General features: G+C 40.5%; 1 long non-coding RNA gene across 1 annotated transcript; it reads left to right on the top strand.

Moving 5' to 3' along the window:
- Positions 1–7141: 7141 nt before the first annotated feature.
- LOC122804064 lies at positions 7142–9543 on the top strand. Its single transcript, XR_006365162.1, has 2 exons — positions 7142–7248; positions 9503–9543. It is a non-coding gene; the product is annotated as an uncharacterized LOC122804064 (long non-coding RNA).
- The last annotated feature ends 4371 nt before the right edge of the window (positions 9544–13914 follow it).

The raw sequence follows: 13914 nt of genomic DNA, 5'->3' as shown, positions 1-13914 counted from the left end.
AAATTTACCTAAAATCTGGCTTTGGTAGACTTTATTTGTCCTCTGAATTGTTTGTGTAGTTTGATGAGAGTACTTTTATCCTGCTGGGTACTACACCTCCTAATATTTGCCATGGTTTTCTTTCTTCTGTTATACAGCCTGTTGATGTTGTGTGTTTTCTGAGTTAGTTCTGTACGTGTAGGCATTTGTTTTCTCAGGATTTATGGGGGCTTGAAATTTTGCCAGGTCATCCAGGTAGGAAGTTAGCCTTGGTGTAGTTCTTGAATATTCTAAGGTTAGCTGGGGTTTCCAATTTTTATTTTTACTTCAAAGGAGAATATTTTGTGGTCTGACCTTACCAGGAAATACATTACACTAGGGGTGTGCAGCACTCTGCTATATTAGTGAGGACCAGATCCAATATGTTTGCACCCCTGGTCAGTGTATTGACAGTCTGGTCCAGGGAGTTTGTGTTTACAAAATCCAGTAATCTCTGCGCCTGTACATTTGGTGTCATATATGATTCCCAGTTAATAGTGGAGTAATTAAAGTCACCCACAAATATGGTATTGTGTTGGATGATGAGTGTTTCCAATGAGTTTAAATACATGTTATGGGTCCCCTGAGTCATACAGTGGGACCTATAGCTTGCAAGGAATTGGTATGGAGTTTTGCCTATGGTAATTTGAACGTGGAGAAGCTCAAGTGTATTGTCATGTTTGACCAACCTTGAGGTATATCCTTTTTTTTTTTTTAAAACAATGTGTCACAATACACCATAACACATTGAACATCTCTGATGAACAATACAATCATGGGGTGCATTACAATCCAATGGCAAGTCATGTCTCATCTGAAACTGCCACTTATAGCTACTTACCAAGAGACTCTGCTAGAAAAGAAGTAGTAATTGCTTGCAATATATGCATGTTGGTAATGGTTTCAAAGCCACATTGCTATTTAAACATATTTCTGCTATATCACCAGCAGCAGAGTTGTACACATTATCATCTGATGCACAGATAACCTTATGAAAGCATATTCAACATCACTTAAACTTATATGGTTTACAGTTGCCATGGGTACTTCCCTGTAGCCATCTTCATGACTTCAAAGCATGCTGCATGAGTGTTATGCTTGTACAATGTCATCTACTGCTGTGGCCATGTCTGCTGTACTACACCTGACATCATAAATTATGCACACACTGCTCTATATGTACCCTCCCATTCTTAAATGCTGTTAATATTGCACCACTGCATGTACAGACAGCATGAGCTGCATGAGTGATGTGGATGCGCACACATGTAGTGCATTCCCATTATAGCAAAGTGCATCTGTGTTTAGCTTCCCAGTCATTGCTGATGGTTTCTGTGATTGTGGTATGAGCATTAATACCATGTTATGCTTCATGACAACTGTGCACATACACAGATGGCAGAGTGCTGACTTTGGTGTGATCACTGGGTGATAGATGTAACACACCTAAGGTGTGGACATGCCACTAGTGGGAGTGGCATCTGAATGTATATATACCATGGTAATATGTACATGACAGAGTGTTTTTGTCGCTAGGATGATCACAGGTATATCATCTGCGCATTCTATGTATCACAGAATCATGTTATACATCACTACATGCTCCTGGACTCATAAATATTCAAACTTGTGGTGTTGACCTCTGCATGCCCTTCTGCTTTGTATGTTTGCTATTTACAGATGCAGCATTTTTTAGTTTGTAAACAATGATTGCCTGTGCTTCTTATTAAAATAATACATGTAGCATGTCTCATAGGTCTATGGCCTGTTATTGCATGGTGACTGACCTGTTTGTGGGCTATGGTATATAGCAGAAGGACCAACGTCTTAGCCCAACAGACATGGAAATATCAAAAAGAAATGTAGGGCAACCCACATATTTTCTTGAGTAAGAATGATTGCAATTGGGTTGTCTTTGTCATTGCAGAATCGTTTATGAAAGAGACATATAAGTTCTGCATGAATCATATACAATGTAATGTATGTGAGTGTGTGTGTGTGTGTGTGTGTGTGTGTGTGTGTGTGTGTGTGTGTGCGTGTGTGTGTGTGTGTGTGTGTGTGTGTGTGTGTGTGTGTGTGTGTGTGTGTGTGTGTGTGTGTGTGAGTATCTTATATCTATAGGATGTGCATAGTGATCAGTACATTCCTGGCTAATACAGACCAGCCTGCTAAGACTGTGTGCACAAATGTGTAACAGAAACATAATGCATGACTTTCTGTCTCTTAAAGCACAGAAAGGAAACCATGCCATATATACAATGACAGCAACTGAGTACCATGTGTAAAGATGACACATTGAAAGTGATTTGTACTAATGTGTGTTTATATTTCTATGCATGAGTGTATAATCCATTATAATTACTTCCATGTCTAGTACATGTTTACTGTATATAAGCCAGTGAAGATTCAATAGTACATTTTTTAATATCTTTTTTGCTTATGTGCCTGCTAACCATCAAATCCTTTCTCCAGACAGAGCACAAGGGTGGGAGCCTCTCTAGAGGGGGATGTCATCCAGACTGTCATGGGGGTACTTTATGTTGTCATCAGCACACACACACACACACACACACACACACATGCACACACGCACACACGCACACACGCACACACGCACACACACACACACACACACACACACACACACACACACACACACATGCAACATATGTACTTTGCAAGCCCTAACACCTCCCTTGGTGGTGATCTGCACACCTGTATCATTGCATTGATCACTGATACCTCTGTATCCTACACAAGTGTGTTCCTTTGCATATATGGACATGGATTACCTTCTGGATAAGGTAGCCAGAGCATACACCCTTTTCAAATCTGGCATCTTGCTTTCCATGCTACAGTCCTTTCCTCTATAACACCGGAGTGGCAGAGAGCCCTCTGGGAACCACCACGCCCTCCCCCAGGACAGGGGAGATGTAATAACGCATTTCCCATCCTTACCTCTAGCTCATCTGGAACATAAGCCACTACTCGATCTTAGGTCATCTGGCTTTACCTTTCTGTACTACAGAGCAGGCTTTTAATAATGTTTTTAAACAGGACAGAATGGACTTATGAAATTACTTTTTAAAAAAATGTTCTGCTCTCAATGCTACCTTGCTGACAGCATACACTTGATGGAACACAGTAAGCAACCACAAACCACTGGAGGTCTTTGCACAACTCATTGCTTTGCAAGGTACTTATTAGTTCTCATAGTAGACTGAGTAAGGGCAGCTCGCCAACCCTATCTAGTTATAGCACTAGACTTTGTGATCGCTAACAAAATACTGGTTGCTGACTGTAACAACCTTATGCTAAAAGGCAATTACTAAAGAGAAACGTCCATCCATTTATAGAACACTTGGATACTACAGTGTACCAAAACAATCACTTCTCATTTGCAACACCAAACTAAATAAAAAAAAAAGCTTGAATGTAAAATGAAACAAAATTGTACTTTTAGAACTCGTATATTTATTTTTATCTAATAAAGCACCACCTTATTAATCACTTGCTGACGTTAATATTTAAAGAGTTATGATCTATACTATATTGTTATTATCACTTAAGATATCTGGAAGTAGTGGAGTTAGCAGGGAAATGGTATGCTGAACTTTCTTGTTGGCAGAAAAAGTGTTGTGCTTGCTGTACCAGTGGCATAGAGAAATCAAGATTTGACTATAATTAAGGAGACTTGGGTTCAATTAACAACCCAAAGACTTGGTAGCAGAGTAGGGGAGGTTGGGATTATGCATCCTTGGGGGGTGGGGGGTGAGGGAAAAAAACCCAGACAATCTTAGCTGGTGCTCCAAGATAAAATCCATGTCAGGTGAATTCCTGTGTTCTATATAATATAGGGTTGCCAAATGTGATTTTTATCTCTCTCATATTTTAGAACTATGGCACCTTCGCAAGCTGTATATGAGTTCTGTTTAACCAGCAATATGCATGCTTCCTGCAGCCTAAAATGCATGGAACCCTGTTAGCTTTTCTCTGTAATGATGAAAAGGGTAGATGAAATTTGTATTTGAGATACAAAGTATAACTTTCTGCAGTTTCTTGCATATAATTAAGTCACATAAACATTTAGAGATGGGAAAAACCAAGTGTCATAAAAATGCAATTATAATATACCTCAAAGAGGCACATGGTTACAGCCGAGAATACAGTCCTTTGTATTCAAAATATCAGTGTGGGAAAAACAATATAGTCTGTTACAATTGTTTTAGTGTGGGAAAGGAAATTATATAATCTGATGATTCTTGTGTTTCTGTATAGCAAAATGAATGTATATTTGGATTTGAAACCAGAGAACAATCTAGTTTTGATACAGATGTTGAGGTGACCACTTTCCTGTAAGATTGATGTCTGCAGTTCTGCTTTGTATCTTTTAGGAACTTAGAACATTAAGGGTGCAGTACTCTTTAAGCTAGCGGTAGATAGATTTATTTATTTAGCTTAGTTAGATTTCTTTAAATATTTCTGTCTGTATAACTGTTATTTATTTTTCTTTGTGTGCTATTTCGACCTCTATATATATTTAATCTGTATCCGCACTTTTCATTGTAAGTAAACTTTTCTTTATTCACTTTTAAGCTTCTATGCTAGAATTCATTTATATTTACATTATAGTTATTTATTATCTGAGAAGAGGGTCATTAAAGTTATTTATTATCCGAGTAAAGGGTCATTATTTACCAGTGTAGGTTGCTAAAGCTGTGGCTTCTGCCTCTAATTAATTAGGTTGCTTGAGTCTACTATCAGTGAAATATTGAGTTTTATACTTCATATTTGACTAAATTAAGTGTGGCAGGTAAATGTTGGGTTTGGGTCTCTAGCCCTAACTACAGTAGTATTAGTAATACAGTGCTAGGAAGAAAGCCATGGGAAATTGGATAATTTTGTGAGCCTTCCCTAGGAATTATGTATATGTGGGCATGTGTGCATATACGTATGTGTGTATAAAATACTATGTTTGCAAAGAAGTTATCTTGGAGAAGGGACCTTAGAATACATTGTGGTTCCCATACAGAGTGGTGTGAAAGGGACCAGGGGTGCTAAGCCAAAGACTCAGCTCTATAAGCGATCAGGGTATGGATGTTGGAAGCCCATATCGAGGACATCACTGCATATTTCTTTAATGTGACTGGGGTATGGTTGCATTTGGTGAATTACTAAATCAGATTTGTGTACATTTGTTCAGAGACTACAAAATAATGACTGTGGCATGTCATTGACTAATAGCCCCCTGCTATAAAGCACGCGTTAGCGCGAAGTTGCCACTGTTGCACACAAGAGCAGCGGCGGTTAAACAAGGTTAAACTATTCGGGCTACCTAAATTCCACTCTTCAAATTTTCCCTTAAAACTACCTTCCTCTAACTGTACTGCCAATCTAACCAGCGTATCCTATAACTAAAAACTTCATCTCTACTTGATTCCCAAGTAGACTATTCTCTATCTGTAAAGCCTAGCACTTGCTCCTACAGTACTTGCACCTTGATAAAGCACTATTATTATAGATAGTACCCCACCAGCCTAGAACCCACATCCCCCGGAGTCTTTTGTAAGTTTTCTTATCTATTACTTCTAGCATGTCGAGGGATCAGTTGCTAGTGTCCTCTCCTGCTCAACTGGTGAACCTGGGAATATTGAGGCAATGTTACAATTGCCTCATGTACACAGACAATCCTCTCCTTCTCCCACAAAACACAAATACACGCGAGAGATGCAACTATACGGCCAAACTGGAGGCTGAGCTCTCTCAACAAAGGACTGGCAAGACCAGACAGGAGGAGAAGGTAACCACGCACACTACATACCCAGTCACACATAGTCCCATCAGAACTTCAAATCATACACATAATCACACAAAGACATACTCGGAGGCTCTGACCAAAAATCTACCAAAACAGCAGTGGCCTCCAAAGCAGACGCCCAAACAACTACCACCTCAGGACCCAACACATGCAACACATAGACCACACAGTCAGAGTGTCAAACAGTCACAGCCCTTAAGGCCAAACACAATGCAAGACACACTAGTCATTGGTGACTCCATAGTCAGGCACACTGACGTCCTGCTCACCAGACTGAGTAAGGAGAAGGTCACAGTAAGCTGCCTGTCGGGCACTAGAATCTGCCACATAACGCAAGCACTCAGGTCTCTCAACAGCAGGTACAAGTACGACTCAGTCATTGTCCATGCTGGTGTCAACGACCTGAGACGTACCTCCTTGGACTACATGAAAAGAGACATTGAAGAGTTCTCTGATTATGTAGCCCAGGCAGGTATGACCCTGACCTTGAGCAGTATCCTACCTTCACCTAGAATGATGCCACAATACAGTGATAAGATGATCAGCTTTAATAATTGGCTTAAATTTTGGTGTCATTCAAAGGGGATCCAATGTCTGTCTGCCTGGGATGACATGCTGGACAAGCCACGCTGCTTATGAGGGACGGCTTGCACCTGTCACCCCTGGGCTTCCGGATATTGGCAAAGGCTCTTGCCACCCCCATAGTGCCTTTTTTAGGCAAGGCTCAAATTCTAAACCTACCACCCTAGAACACAAAAAAGGAAAAAAACTAAGGGTAATGCTGCTCAATGCCAGAAGTCTCAATCTCAAGATGCACGCACTCGAAGCCCTTCTCAGTATGGAGAACATCGATGTCTGTGCTGTGACAGAAATCTGGTTCAAGGCTCCTGAGAGCACCCCAGCACTATCAGGTTTCACCTCATATCATGCGTTCCGGCTCCAAAATCCGGACAACACCAAGAGAGGAGGGGGGGGTGTCCATATTCATAAAGGACACACACACCTCAAGGTTGGTGGCAACGCACGATGCATCGGAGACCATCCAGGTGCAATTAACCATAGGCAAGACTGCTCTGCAATTTGTAGCATGTTACAGGCCACCCTCTCAAACTCAGGAACCTCACATGGCCTTCCTGAAAACACTGGAGGGGATAAATGTATCTCCAAACACCATCATACTAGGTGATTTCAACTACCCTAATATAGACTGGGAACACTACTCAAGCCCAAACACTCTAGCCCAAAGGTTCCTGGAGTTCATAAACTCAAATGCCATGGAACAACTAGTCACCATCCCCACAAGAGGAGAAAACATACTTGATCTCATCATCACGAACATGGGATCACAATGTTCAACACTGGAAGTATACCCCTCACTGGTGAGATCAGATCATAAACTGATCTCGCTGGAGGTCCACATCCCGCCCCATATACATAAAAACATTGTAAATAATCAGGTGAAACGTTTTTCTAACATAACTAGTGATGATTTGTTTTTTTATAATGCATTAAAAACTATAGAAAGTGATTTTAGAGATAGAGGCTATTGCAATAGAGATATGCGTTCATTGGATACTTTCGAACGTACACATCTAGGACGTCCTTTTATTAAAAAACAAGGCAGTATAGATGAGAGACCTATAGTGAGGAATAATGATAAGAGGAGACTAGTGATACCCTTTACTAATAATAATACTTCTATTGTCAACATTATTAAGAGACATTGGAATATTCTACAGTTAGATGATGGTATAAAAGACTTAGTGGGTGAGAAACCATCTTTTAGCTATAAGAATACTAAATCTTTGAAACGTATGCTTTGTTATGAGAGAGTGCCTAAAAATAAGATCTCCTCTGAGAGAAAGGGTACATTTGCATGTCGCTCTTGCAACCAGTGTATATATATAATGAAATCTAATGTTTTTATACATCCAGACACTGGTGTTAAATATGAGTTCAATGAATACGCTGATTGCAAGTCAAGAAATGTGATTTATTTAGCATCCTGCATAAAATGTTATTGTTTCTATATAGGAAAGACTAATAGAACTTTAAGAGAAAGGATACGAGAGCATTTGTATGCTATACATAGAGAGAATGAAGGGAATGCCCTAGCCAAGCATGTACTACAAAATGACACCACACATGCCTTTAGATTTTTAGTAATAGGACAGTTAACAGAGACAGAAAGACTTGGTAATATTGGCAATAAGACAGAAAAAGCTGAGGCAAAGTGGATAATTAAGCTATCTGCGAATAAGGTCATGGTCTCAATGATAAATTTTCATTGAGTCCATTTTTTTAGATAAACCTTTGAAACATTAAACAGTAGTAATATGTTTCATTATCTAATATATGTTTTAGTATGTTTTAACATTTTACTTCTACTATTCATTTATTAGCATGAGATTTTTAGGATATATATATTTATATATTTTATTTTATGTATTTTTATGGAAAGGAAATGATGTATTTTTGTAACTTGCATGTGACTTGCTAATGTGATTTTCATTGGTGTTTTACTTATATATAAGTTGATTCAAATTTTTATGGTTTGTTGAAGTCTGATGAAGCGTTCTGAGCAACGTGAAAGCGCTTACTTATTCGAATAAAGGACTTGTCTTTTCATTCATCTGGTTTGCTTCGTTTGTTGTGGAGTATCAACCTCTTCTGATTTTGGATACATGAAAAGAGACATTGAAGAGCTCTCTGATTATGTAGCCCAGGCAGGTATGACCCTGACCTTGAGCAGTATCCTACCTTCACCTAGAATGATGCCACAATACAGTGATAAGATGATCAGCTTTAATAATTGGCTTAAATTCTGGTGTCATTCAAAGGGGATCCAATGTCTGTCTGCCTGGGATGACATGCTGGACAAGCCACGCTGCTTCGCAAGGGACGGCTTGCACCTGTCACCCCTGGGCTTCCGGATATTGGCAAAGGCTCTTGCCACCCCATAGTGCCTTTTAGGCAAGGCTCAAATTCTAAACCTACCACCCTAGAACACAAAAAGGAAAAAAACTAAGGGTAATGCTGCTCAATGCCAGAAGTCTCAATCTCAAGATGCACGCACTCGAAGCCCTTCTCAGTATGGAGAACATCGATGTCTGTGCTGTGACAGAAACCTGGTTCAAGGCTCCTGAGAGCACCCCAGCACTATCAGGTTTCACCTCATATCATGCGTTCCGGCTCCAAAATCCGGACAACACCAAGAAAGGAGGGGGGGTGTCCATATTCATAAAGGACACACACACCTCAAGGTTGGTGGCAATGCACGATGCATCGGAGACCATCCAGGTGCAATTAACCATAGGCAAGACTGCTCTGCAATTTGTAGCATGTTACAGGCCACCCTCTCAAACTCAGGAACCTCACATGGCCTTCCTGAAAACACTGGAGGGGATAAATGTATCTCCAAACACGATCATACTAGGTGATTTCAACTACCCTAATATAGACTGGGAACACTACTCAAGCCCAAACACTCTAGCCCAAAGGTTCCTGGAGTTCATAAACTCAAATGCCATGGAACAACTAGTCACCATCCCCACAAGAGGAGAAAACATACTTGATCTCATCATCACGAACATGGGATCACAATGTTCAACACTGGAAGTATACCCCTCACTGGTGAGATCAGATCATAAACTGATCTCGCTGGAGGTCCACATCCCGCCCCCACCTGAAATAAAAAAGACCACAGTGAAAAACTTCTCAAAAGCCAACTTCACACTTCTAAAAACTAGTGTGGTCTCCTTTAAGGCCCCTGAGCCAGTGGTAACATTACTCAAACCGCTTACAAATGCCTTCTACCAGCACCTACAGGACTGCATGGATCAGGCAATCCCAAACAAGATTAAGACTCTTTGTACCAAAGGCAAGCATCCAGTCTGGTGGACCCCAGCCATAAACAAGCTCTACAACAAAAGGAGGAAGCTACTACAAGATAGAGCAAAATCCTTGAAAGGTAAGACACCTTTGATCATTATAAGTAAAAAACTAAGAGCTCTCATAAAATCATCCAAGGCAAATTTTGAGAGAAAAATCGCCAAGGACTCAAAAGACAATCATAAGGCCTTCTTTAGCTATGTTAGAAATCTAGGAGGAAACTCCCAGATATGCTCAGAATTAGTTCAAAATGATGTGAAGATTACTGAAACTACACACATTGCCAACATACTGGCTGACAGATTCAGTGCAAACCCCCCCCTCCCCCCCCAAAAGGAGAGGTATCTATACCAGAGGATTGTAGCCCCCCAAACATCTCCAATGCCCAAGTGAGAACTGCTCTCTCCAAGGCAAAAAACACAGCATCCATGGGACTGGATGGTGTCCCCGGCTGTGTGCTCCATGAACTCAATGAGGAATTAAACCCGCAGTTAGGACAGCTGTTTAATCTTAGCCTCACCTCAGGATACGTACCCAAGGAGTGGCGCACGGCGACTGTGGTCCCACTTCACAAGGGCGGTGCCTCCACCGACCCTGGAAATTACCGTCCCATTAGCTTGACAAGCCTTATCTGCAAAGCCATGGAGAGGATCATAATGGAACTCATAAATAAAGACATAGAGAACTTGCAGACTTTGGATCCAACCCAGTTTGGCTTTGTCAAAGGCAGATCATGCCTTTTAAACTTGGTTGACTTCTTCAAAACAGTCACCAAGGCCATTGATGAGGGCAAGGCAGTCCATACAGCCTACCTCGACCTGGCAAAGGCTTTCGACACAATACCCCACTCAGGTATCATCGAAAAACTCATCAGCTTGAATGTAAATCCATACATCACAAGATGGGTTGCAAACTGGCTAAGTGACAGAACCCACAGGGTCAGAGTTGCTGGCGCCATGTCAGACTCAAAGCCTGTCACAAGTGGTGTCCCACAGGGCTCAGTCCTGGGACCACTCTTGTTCGGCATCTACTTTTATGAAGTACAAGCAAACACAAGAGGGTTATGGCTGACAAAGTTTGCAGATGACTGCAAACTGAGCGCCATAGTCGAAAACACATCTGACACAGATATCCTTCAGAAGGGTCTCACAGAAATGGATAACTGGTGCCAGAGCCATGGCCTAAAGTTAAACGCCAAGAAATGCATAGTCATACCCTTCAGGAAAAACAAGGTTACACCTAGCTACCATATAGGTGGCAATCCACTGAGCACAGAAGAAGTCATCAGGGATCTGGGGACCCAGGTTGACAGTAACCTTTCGTTTGACACTCATGTTGCCAAAGTAGTTAGGAAAACCTTCTACATTGCCCACCTGATCATGAAGGGATTCACATCTAGATCTAGGGAGGTCATCGTCCCCCTGTACTCATCACTCATTAGACCTATGATTGAGTACAATGCCCCTTTCGGAATGTATCTGACCCGACACCTGCAGCAGCTGGAAAGGCCCCAAAAGTTCCTCACCAAAAGGATAAAGGGTCTCAAAAATATGTCTTATGCTGCCCGACTGAAAGAACTCCAGCACTATTCAGTCGCATACCGCTTGCTCAGAGGTGACCTGTGCCTGACATATAAGGCCATGTCAAACCCAGATTTGATGAATATGCTTCACCTCAAAAAATCTAGATCCCTCAGAACCACAAGGGCGGGAGACTTAAACATTGACACGGTTATTAATAGAACGTGCTGGAGGGACAGATTCATCACCCAGAGACTCCCTATGCTGTGGAACAAAATCCCGGTACATGTGAGGCAGAGCACTCGCTGGCCTTGTTCAAGAGGAATCTTGACCAATGGATGGGAGATCACAGATATACCCCAGGGATTACTTCAGTGTCACTGCTTGACAGAGGCACAGCAAAATAATAGGCATAGTTTTCTTCAAACTAAAGGGGTGGCGAAAGCCACATAACTATGGGCTAGGCTTATAAATGCCCTTGGGCAGATAGCCTAGTATGAACCTATGAACCTATGAACCTATAAATATGGTAAACTGTTGAATGTCATCTTTAACAATAAAAATATGCCATTAATTTATATTTATTATGTGACCACCAGGTCTCTTCATATTCATACCAGCCCATAGGTTGGCATATTTGGGTGTAAAATTCCTCCACTTAGTTGTGCCTTTTAGTTTTAAGAAAGATTAAAATAAGATTGTTTTCCAGAAAACAAAATGATTAAATCATCAATAATATTCCCTTCACCAGATACACCACAAGGGTACAGGACAGCCTGAATACCCAGCTTATGTTCAGTGTTCATAAATAAACTAGCAACATCCATCATAACTGGACAATAGTGATTTTTGCTACACAACACGTTTGTCTTTCCAGAAATGTGTATTGCCCTACAATTAATACGGCAACGGTATCACAAAATGTTGCAAAGACTTATCTAAGATAAAGCCAGTAGTTCCCAAGGGTTTCCCATCCCCTGGAAAGATCATTCCAAATTCTTGTGAATCCCAGGCAGGCAGAAAAATGAGGCAGTAAATTGTACTTAGTTCTTAATCTGGAAGAACATTTTTCTTGTAGAAAGCCTTTCTCTATATCACCAGCCAAGATTTCAATCAGTTCAGATTGAACTTTGGATATGAGTGACTCTGAATTCTTGTTATGTTGTAGCGTATTACTCAAAAGGTTGAGATGCATACCCTTATATCACTTTGTTGACAAAATTACAACATTATCAGAAGATTTAATAACTATGGTCTCATTAATAGACAAACTTTCCTAAGCGTACCATTCTCCATTAGTTAGGCTGCAACAACATTTGTAGTTTTGCCACTTGTTAAAGTTGTTGGTTATATCTTCATAGATTCATACTAAGCTAACTGACCTTGCAAGCCATTTTAAGCCTAGCCAATTATCCCTTGTGAGACTCAAACCCTGCACCTTGTGTTTGTAAGGTAAACACCTTAACCATTAGGCCACCCTCCCAACCCTCATTTAAATAAACAATGGAATCACAAGTATGAGGTGGAATTAAAATACTGTAGATTTTAAAATGTACCCTTTTATTAACTGTGTCAAGAGGACAGGGTATGAGGGGCAAACTCTGAAGTTTTATTTTAGCTACAGCAGAAAAATGTCTTAAATGCAAGTTTCTGACAAGATTCCTACATCTAACAAAATCTAATATTAAATCCAAGGTTGAAGTTGGAATGTATTTCAAACCATTGGCCAACAACTGAATGACACAAACATGGAGGTTAGATGACAGTAAACAAAAAAATCCACATCTTACTTTGGGCTAGATTCACGAATGGCTAAACTAAATGTACTCAATCTGTATTCAAGAACACTTGTACCACATTTTTTTGTGCTGTCTAGTCACTCAGAAAGATTATACTAAGTGTACAGGGTGTCTAAACATTGTGGTAGCCTTTATAAATCCCCTCAGTATTTAAAGATGCAAGAAAATAAGTAGGAAAACTACAATTATTAGGAAGAAGGTATGAGTTATGCTTGTGTTGTCTGTTCACTCGGAATCATGTGCACTTAGTGTAGATGTTCATGAATCCAGTCATTTTGTTTTTTTTACCTCCCTTCTTTGAATATAAATTCTAACTCAAAATATATTCCCCTTCTTATACCTCTGTCACTGCATTCCAACAAATGAAGGCAAATAACTCCATTACTGTACCCTGATCAAGTAGTCTGGCTATATTCTGGTAAATATTAATGTAATAACTAGCAAATGCCACAGTAACTGCCATAGGGTGGGTCACCAGATGATGTCTTGTGTCCACGTACATAAAGTATACAAACTAATTCTCTAGGCCCATTCTTTGGGGGTTCATTGTCAGCAGGAAAGTGGGCAAGTCCTTTATACTAGCATAAATAGTCTTATATTTAAAATTGGTGATGCATTCTACTAGAAAGCCTTTGGTACTGTCAGGTTGTCTGACTGAGTCAGTTTCAGTTAACCTCCAAATGAATGAGCCCAGTTATTTGAATCAGTTCCCATTACTAAATTTCTTAACTAACACTGAGGATATGGGCTCAGAGTTAGTTATAGTCATGAATAAAATGTGACGTCCGGCTATATCCCACCAGACTGCCAACAACAGAATGTGATGTCCTCCACTATCCTGGGTCAGTAACTAAGGAGCTTCAATTCT

The sequence above is a fragment of the Protopterus annectens genome, chromosome 6.part0 (assembly GCF_019279795.1).
Source record: "Protopterus annectens isolate FY-2018-M chromosome 6.part0, PAN1.0, whole genome shotgun sequence".
NCBI classification, from domain to species: domain Eukaryota; kingdom Metazoa; phylum Chordata; order Ceratodontiformes; family Protopteridae; genus Protopterus; species Protopterus annectens.
Note: the sequence above shows the minus strand (reverse complement) of the source record. Positions and strands in the feature narration are given on the sequence as shown.